Here is an 8,861-nt window from a genome sequence, read left to right on the forward strand (position 1 = left end):
CAATGTAGACCAAGCCCACCAGGTTCCCGGGGCAGCAGGGTTCGCTGCGATCACCGAGATATTCCGGGTCCAGGGGACAGTTGGCGGGATTCATATCGCCCTTTGAGCACCTGCAGATGACAGGCCGCTCTTCACAAACTTAAAGGGGTTCCACTCGATGAACCTGCAGCTGGTGTGTGACCGTGAGATGGGCATCATGTACGTATGCCCCGATCCCCGGGCAGTGTGCATGATGCCTTCTTCCTGACACACTCAACGGCTCCTGGCCTCTTCGAGGCAGCTTCCACAGTAGGGAGGTTGGCTCCTAGACCACAGGGGCTATCCACTGTGGTCATGGCTGATGACATCTATGCGGACACTGCAGACTGACACAGAGACCCACAACTACGCGCCCATGTCACGACCAGGGACGTGATCAAACGGTACTTCAGCATCCTGAAGATGGGGTTCAGGTGCACGGACTGCTCTGGAGGGGCCCTCCAGTTTAGCACTTGGAGGGTCTCCCACATCACGGTGGCCTGCTGCGTCCTCCACAACGTCGCGCAGCAGAAGGGCGATGCGGTGGAGGAGGAGGATGAACGCCAAGCCTAGTCCGAGCCAAGCACCAGACCCAACGCACACATGACACTAATCACCTCCAGATCCACTGGCTAGGGCGACGGGGGGGCAATAGCTAGGGGCACGGACACCGTATCCCACTCCACCCACCCCCACACCCCACGCTTGAAATGCCCTCCGTGATACTTAGCAGCATCACTACAGAGTGCGGACCCTGGTTTGGCAGTAACAGCGGGTCCGGCCCATGGGATGGAGGATGGTGACAACCCACTCTGCGATGAGCTCAAGTGCTCCGCATCGTTTGATAACGTCCGACGCCTGCTCACGGTAGCACTTCCCACCATCCACCTGGGTGATCCCTGCATGCGAGCTGGCCATTCTATCACATGGTCCCACTGAATCCTTGGGGTGGCGGAGGTGGGGGGGGGGGGGGGGGGGGGGGCACTGGAGCACTGGCTGAACTGCGACCTCTGGGCCAATCCCACCCACAACCTCCGCCCATCACTGCGCCCCCTCTGCGGCCAGTCCAAACAAGCCCACCCCTCGCATCCTTCTGACAGAGCACCGAGGCAGGTTGTATCATTGTGCACAGGTGTTTAATGTGAACATATATATAGGTTTGTGCCCTAGCCCCTAACGCTGTACTGTGCCCTGCACCCATGCCAACTTAGCTGCTGTCTACCTTTCTGGCCTTACAGATCCTAATGCTATGTTTTGGTGGATCCCCAGATGGTAACTCAGGAGTGGAGGTGGCCTGCTGTGATTCCCACTTGTGACCTGGGCCCCCATTGATGGCCATCTTCTGGGGCGATGAGGCCTGGATGGGCCTGACTGCTTCTTGGGTGTCCCGGGTAGCATGGTACTGCCCTGTTCTGCCTGATGTCCACGAGATGTGCCAGGATCAAGAGGGGGCGTCTGAGGTATTCCGATGTTTCTACATCTCCCCTGCTGGAGTCACCGGCACAGGCCTCATCACCTCCTCCTGCCTCGGAGTGCCCAATAGCACCTGGGCTCCTCCATGGGACAGAGGTGCGAGCAGAGCTAATCCCTGAGGCTCCCCAGCCACCTGGCGCTGCCAGTCCTGAAGGCCCGCTCTTGTCTCGACCAGAGTCCGAACACTCGCGGCCATGGAGCACAGGGAATGGACCACCTCCGCCTGGGACTGCGCCACATCATGCTGAGACTGTGCCATCACCTTCTGGGTGTGTGCCACATCAGCCAGTGACTGCGCCATCTCCCTCTGGGACTGGGCCACCTTCCTCTGTGTCTGTGCCACGTTGGCCAGAGCCTGGGCAATGCCGCCGTTTTCAGCCATGGGCCGCTGTGACTGGACCATGCTCAGGAGCGCCTCTGCGATTTCCAAGTGGCTCTGGCACATAGTTGTCTGGTGTCCCTTGCTCCCGACCCCAGCCACAGCCAGAACCTCAACAAGGATAAGACCGATATGGATGGGAGTCCTCGACCCGCATCTCGAGACACCGCGGAGCTCACCGGGGATGACACTGACTTCCTGTGACAGCTGTCTCCAACACCCTCCACCACCCCAGAGACACTCACCTTGGTTGGACACTTTAGTGAAGAGGGTCCTGGGACATTATCTGATGTGCACCATGTAGCGCACAAAGACTCCGTGAGACGAATAAAGTGAAGTCGATGAGGCTTTATTAAGCGTGTCTGTTCCCCCGCAGCTCGATAGTAGAATGGCCTGCGGGGGAGGACTCCGGCTTCTTATACTCCGCCTTCAGGGTAGAGCTAGAGGTCAACGGCCAACCAGGATCCGGGATCTGTCAGCCAATGACATTAGGGCTTCCAGTCCCACATGACCCCTAATACATACTACCACATTCACCCCTTGTCAAAAATGAACCCGGCGGGGTGATGCTTCGCATGGTGGTAAGGGTTTACAGGGCTGGTCCTGGGAGGAAAACATTCATATGGCAATACAGTATGTACAATTTTGTCCTGTTTCAACTATTTACAGAAGGTATCGGGAGAAAAGCAAAATGTTCTTGTGAAAAGTCCATATAGATCGACGCCACGAGTCGGTCGGGCGGTCTGGTCGTCCGTGTCGATCGCCTCGGCCCCGGTGGTGGTGGTGGTGCTTGTACCGGTGTTGTCGTCTCCGGGAGCCTTACGGTTTCAGCTTGGGCTTTATTCTTGGTCGGGCCTGAGGGGAGGGGAACCGATCCTCCTGGGAAGGGGGCGGTCGCGGGGTACGGCGGTGGCAGGAAGGGGGGGGGGGGTTGGGTGAATGGTGTCGGGGGGGTGTGTGTGTTGCCGGCGGGCGCCAGATCCCGCAGGGAGACCGTGTCCTGTCGGCCATCGGGGTACTCCACGTAAGCATACTGCGGGTTCGCGTGGAGGAGGTGAACCCTTTCGACCAACAGGTCCGCCTTGTGTGCCCGCACATGCTTTCGGAGCAAGATGGGTCCTGGGGCCGCCAGCCAGGTCGGCAGCGACGTTCCAGAGGAGGACCTCCTAGGGAAGACAAGGAGACGCTCATGAGGCGTTTGATTAGTGCTCGTACATAATAGCGACTGGATGGAGTGGAGAGCGTCCGGGAGGACCTCCTGCCACCGTGAAACTGGGAGGTCCTTGGACCGTAGGGCCAGTAGGACGGTCTTCCAGACCGTGCCGTTCTCCCTCTCTACTTGCCCGTTCCCCCGGGGGTTGTAGCTGGTCGTCCTGCTTGAGGCTATGCCCTTGCTGAGCAGGAACTGGCGCAGCTCGTCACTCATGAAAGAGGACCCCCTGTCGCTGTGGACGTATGCGGTGCAACCGAACAGTGTGAAGATGGTGTTCAGGGCTTTAATGACTGTGGCCGCGGTCATGTCAGAGCAGGGAATGGCGAATGGGAAGCGGGAGTATTCGTCCACCACATTAAGGAAGTATGTGTTGCGGTCGGTGGAGGGGAGGGGCCCTTTGAAATCCAGACTAAGGCGTTCAAAGGGGCGGGAAGCCTTAATCAGGTGCGCACCATCCGGCCTGAAAAAATGCGGTTTGCATTCCGCGCAGATGTGGCAGTCCCTTGTGACTGTACGGACCTCCTCTAAAGAGTATGGGAGATTGCGGGACTTGATAAAGTGGAAAAACCGAGTGACCCCCGGGAGGCAGAATTCCTCGTGGAGGGTTTGGAGGCGGTTAATTTGTGCGTTGGCACATGTGCCGCGGGATAGGGCATCGGACGGCTCGTTCAGCTTTCCGGGACGATACAAGATCTCGTAGTTGAAGGTGGAGAGCTCGATCCTCCACCTTAAGATCTTGTCGTTTTTGATTTTGCCCCGCAGTGCATTATCGAACATGAAGGCTACCGACCGTAGGTCGGTGAGGAGAGTGAATCTCCTGCCGGCCAGGTAATGCCTCCAATGTCGCACAGCTTCCACTATGGCTTGGGCTTCCTTTTCCACTGAGGAGTGGCGGATTTCTGAGGCGTGGAGTGTTCGGGAGAAGAAGGCCACGGGTCTGCCCGCTTGGTTAAGGGTGGCCGCTAGAGCTACGTCGGAGGCGTCGCTCTCGACCTGGGAGGGGAGGGACTCGTCGACGGCGCGCATCGTGGCCTTTGCGATATCCGCTTTGATGAGGCTGAAGGCCTGGCAAGCCTCTGTCGACAGAGGGAAGGTCGTGGTCTGTATTAGGGGGCGGGCCTTGTCTGCGTACTGGGGGACCCACTGGGCGTAGTATGAAAAAACCCCCAGGCAGCGTTTCAGGGCTTTTGAGCAGTGCGGGAGGGGAAATTCCATGAGGGCGCGCATACGTTCGGGGTCGGGGCCTATTATCCCATTGCGCACTACGTAGCCCAGAATGGCTAGCCGGTTGGTGCTAAAAACGCACTTGTCCTCGTTGTACGTGAGGTTCAAGGCTTTGGCGGTCTGGAGGAATTTTTGGAGGTTGGCGTCGTGGTCCTGCTGGTCGTGGCCGCAGATGGTTACATTGTCGAGATACGGGAACGTGGCCCGCAACCCTTGTTGATCAACCATTCGGTCCATCTCCCGTTGGAAGACCGAGACCCCGTTTGTGACGCCAAATGGGACCCTTAGGAAATGGTATAATCGCCCGTCTGCCACGAAGGCTGTGTACTTGCGGTCACTTGGGCGGATGGGGAGCTGATGGTAGGCGGACTTGAGGTCCACGGTGGAGAAGACTTTATATTGGGCAATCCGATTGACCATGTCGGATATGCGGGGGAGAGGGTACGCGTCTAGTTGTGTGTACCTGTTGATGGTCTGGCTATAGTCTATGACCATCCTTTGTTTCTCCCCTGTCTTCACTACTACCACCTGTGCTCTCCAGGGACTATTGCTGGCCTGGATTATGCCTTCCTTTAGTAGCCGCTGGACTTCGGACCGAATGAAGGTCCGGTCCTGGGCGCTGTACCGTCTGCTCCTAGTGGCGATGGGTTTGCAATCCGGGGTGAGGTTCGCAAACAAGGACGGGGGTTGCACCTTGAGGGTTGCGAGGCCGCAGATAGTGAGTGGGGGTATTGGGCCGCCGAATTTGAATGTAAGGCTCTGTAGATTGCACTGGAAATCTAATCCCAGTAATGTGGGGGCGCAGAGTTGGGGAAGGACGTGTAGTTTGTAGTTTTTGAACTCCTTCCCCTGCACCGTTAGGGTAACTATGCAGAAACCTTGGATCTGTACGGAGTGGGATCCTGCAGCTAGGGAAATCTTTTGTGCGCTGGGATAGGTGGTCAAGGAACAGCGTCTTACCGTGTCGGGGTGGATAAAGCTCTCCGTGCTCCCGGAGTCGACTAGGCATGGTGTCTCGTGCCCGTTTATTAGCACCGTTGTCGTCGTCGTCTGGAGTGTCCGGGGCCGAGCTTGATCGAGCGTAATTGAAGCGAGACGTGGTTGTAGTAGTGGAGCGTCTTCCTCGAACCCCGTGGAGCCGTCGACACTGGGGTCCGTTGTTGCCGTCCAAGATGGCGTCGGGGATGAACAAAATGGCTGCCCCCATACATCGCACATGGCTGGGGGGTCGCAAGATGGCGGCGGGGGTGGACAAAATGGCCGCCCCCACGCGTCGTACAGGTCTGGGGTGGTCCAAGATGGCGGCGCCCTTCCTCCCCTCGTGGTAGCCAGGACCCAAAATGGCGGCGTCTGCGGGTCGCACATGGGGCGCTGGGGGGGTTGGGGAGCGTTAGGACCGTGCGGGGCTCCCTCATCTCTGTGGACAGCGGTGGTCGGGACCCAAATTGGAAGCGCCGGCGGGTCATACGTGGGACGGGGGAGGTGGGGTTGGGGAGCGTAAGCAGCGTGCAGGGCTCCCTGTTCTCCAGGGACCGCGGTGGTCGGGACCCAGAGCGGCTGCGCCTGCGGGTCGTACATGGGGCGCTGGGGGGGTTGGGGAGCATAAGCGGCTTGCAGGGCTCCCTGTTCTCCTGGGACAGCGGCGACCTCGCGGGACCGGCACACAACCGCGAAATGGCCCTTTTCCCCGCAGCTCTTGCAGATTGCTGCGCGGGCCGGGCAGCGCTGCCGGGGGTGTTTCGCCTGGCCGCAGAAATAGCAGCGGGCGCCCCCGGTGCGACTTGGCGTTTGGACCGCGCAAGCCTGTGGGGTGTCCGGGGGGGGGTGGGTTTGTCGCAACGGGTACGTACGGAGCCCAATGGGCTGCCGCGCGGTCGGGGCCGTAGGCGCGGGTATTATGCGCGGCCACGTCCAGGGAGGCTGCTAGGGCCCGGGCCTCTGAGAGTCCTAGCGACTCTCTTTCTAGAAGTCTTTGGTGGATTTGGGAGGAATTCATACCTGCCACAAAAGCATCGCGCATTAACATGTCCGTGTGTTCATTTGCGTTCACCGAAGGGCAGCTGCAGGCTCGTCCCAAAATCAGCAGCGCGGCGTAGAATTCGTCCATCGATTCTCCGGGAGCTTGCCGTCTCGTCGCGAGCTGGTAGCGAGCGTAGATTTGGTTAACTGGGCGGACATAGAAACTTTTCAGTGCTGCGAACGCCGTCTGGAAATCCTCCGCGTCTTCGATGAGGGAGAAAATCTCCGTGCTTAACCTCGAGTGCAGGACCTGTAGTTTTTGGTCTTGTGTGACCCGGCCGGTGGCCGTTCTGAGGTAGGCCTCGAAACAAGTCTGCCAGTGCTTGAAGGCTGCTGCCGCGTTCACTGCGCGGGGGCTGATCCTCAGGCATTCCGGGATGATCCTGAGCTCCATAGTCCTTTTTAGGCACGCTTAATAAATTGTAGCGCACAAAGACTCCGTGAGACGAATAGAGTGAAGTCGATGAGGCTTTATTAAGCGTGTCTGTTCCCCCGCAGCTCGATAGTAGAATGGCCTGCGGGGGAGGACTCCGGCTTCTTATACTCCGCCTTCAGCATTGAATTGCTGCTCGGTGCGCCCATCAGCCGCTAGCATGATCTTCCTGATAAATGTACATCCATCAGCTACTATATCCCCAAAACCAATGAGAGTGCACTTTAAATCCCTCCACACCACTGACCACAAAAACTGTCATTCTCGTCTCCCTCTATTGTAATTAAATGCTTGCCCGCTTGTGCTGACTTCACAGCCGGGATTCTCCCTTACCGCGCCCAAGTTCCGACGCCGGCGTCAAAATTGGCGTGAACGACTCCGGCGTCGGACCGAGCAAAAGTGCGCTAATTCTGTACCACGGAAGGGGCCAGCACGGGCGTCACGGGAAGCGAGATGGCGTGACGTGGAACGGCGTCACCGCCGCGTGCGGCGTCACCGTTAAATTGACACCAACAGGAGAGAAACGGCAACGCAGGAAGATGGCCGCCCGCCGCGCAGGGCCAGGTTCCAGGAGCGGGACATCGAAGTGCTCCTGGACGCCGTGGAGCGGAGGAGGGAAGCCCTGTACCACGGACACGGCCGTAGCGTCGCTGCAAACACCAGCCGGCGCCTGTGGAGGGAGTTCGTCAGCGCCGTGCGGATAACCCCCAGGAGAGAAGCACGCCTATAACAACCGGGAGTGTGCCAGGACCGGAGGGGGTCCATCTGAATTCCGCCTCCTCATTTGTCATGAAGAGAGGGCCCTCGCTGGCGGACCCGAGGACCGGGAGGTCCCAGATGCAGAGATCGGGGCGTACCACTAAGTGAGATATCCCCCTTCTGCCTGCCCATACCTCCCCCTTCCCCGCTGCCCTCATCCCCCTTTCCCCACTGCCCCCACCTCCCCCTCAGCCCCGTCTGCGTATCTAACCATGCATGCCGTCTGGTGTATTGCAGGACCACACGGCGATGCACTCGTCCCGGCAGGTGCAGACCACCCCCAGGCCGTGCCAGGGTGACCACAGGCCAGGGATCGACCTGGGCCATCAGGCGTAGGCACCCATCGAGTGCCGGGGCCAGCACGACGTAAGGACTCATCCAGCGACGGGGAGGGCAGCCACAGCAACAGCCACCCGTCCCAGTCGACCCAAGATACGACGACACAGGACACCCACACTGATAACACCGACTCCCAGGACACACACACCCAGGACACCCAGGACACACATACACAGGACACACACACCCAGGACACACACACCCAGGACACACACACGCAAGACACGGACACCCAGGACACACACACCCAGGACACACACACCCAGGACACCCAGGACACACACACCCAGGACACCCAGGACACACACACCCAGGAAACACACACCCAGGACACACACACCCAGGACACACACACCCAGGACACACAGCACCCACAAACCCAGGACACACACACCCAGGACACGCAGGACACACCCACCCAGGACACACACACCCAGGACACACACACCCAGGAAACACACACCCAGGACACACACACCCAGGACACACACACCCAGGACACACAGCACCCACAAACCCAGGACACACACACCCAGGACACCCAGACCCAGGACACACACACCCAGGACACACATACCCAGGACACCCAGGACACCCACACCCAGGACACACACACCCAGGACACCCAGGACACACACACCCAGGACACACACACCCAGGACATACACACCCAGGACACGCACACCCAGGACACACATACCCAGGACACACACACCCAGGACACCCAGGACACACACACCCAGGACACACACACCCAGGACACACTACCCAGAACACCCAGGACACACACACCCAGGACATACACACCCAGGGCACACACACCCAGGACATACACACCCAGGACACACACACCCAGGACATACACACCCAGGACACACACACACCCAGGACACCCAGGGCACACACACCCAGGACACACACACCCAGAACACCCAGGACACACACACCCAGGACACACACACCCAGGACATACACACCCAGGACACACACACCCAGGACACACA

Source organism: Scyliorhinus torazame, chromosome 3 (assembly GCF_047496885.1).
Source record: "Scyliorhinus torazame isolate Kashiwa2021f chromosome 3, sScyTor2.1, whole genome shotgun sequence".
Taxonomy (NCBI): domain Eukaryota; kingdom Metazoa; phylum Chordata; class Chondrichthyes; order Carcharhiniformes; family Scyliorhinidae; genus Scyliorhinus; species Scyliorhinus torazame.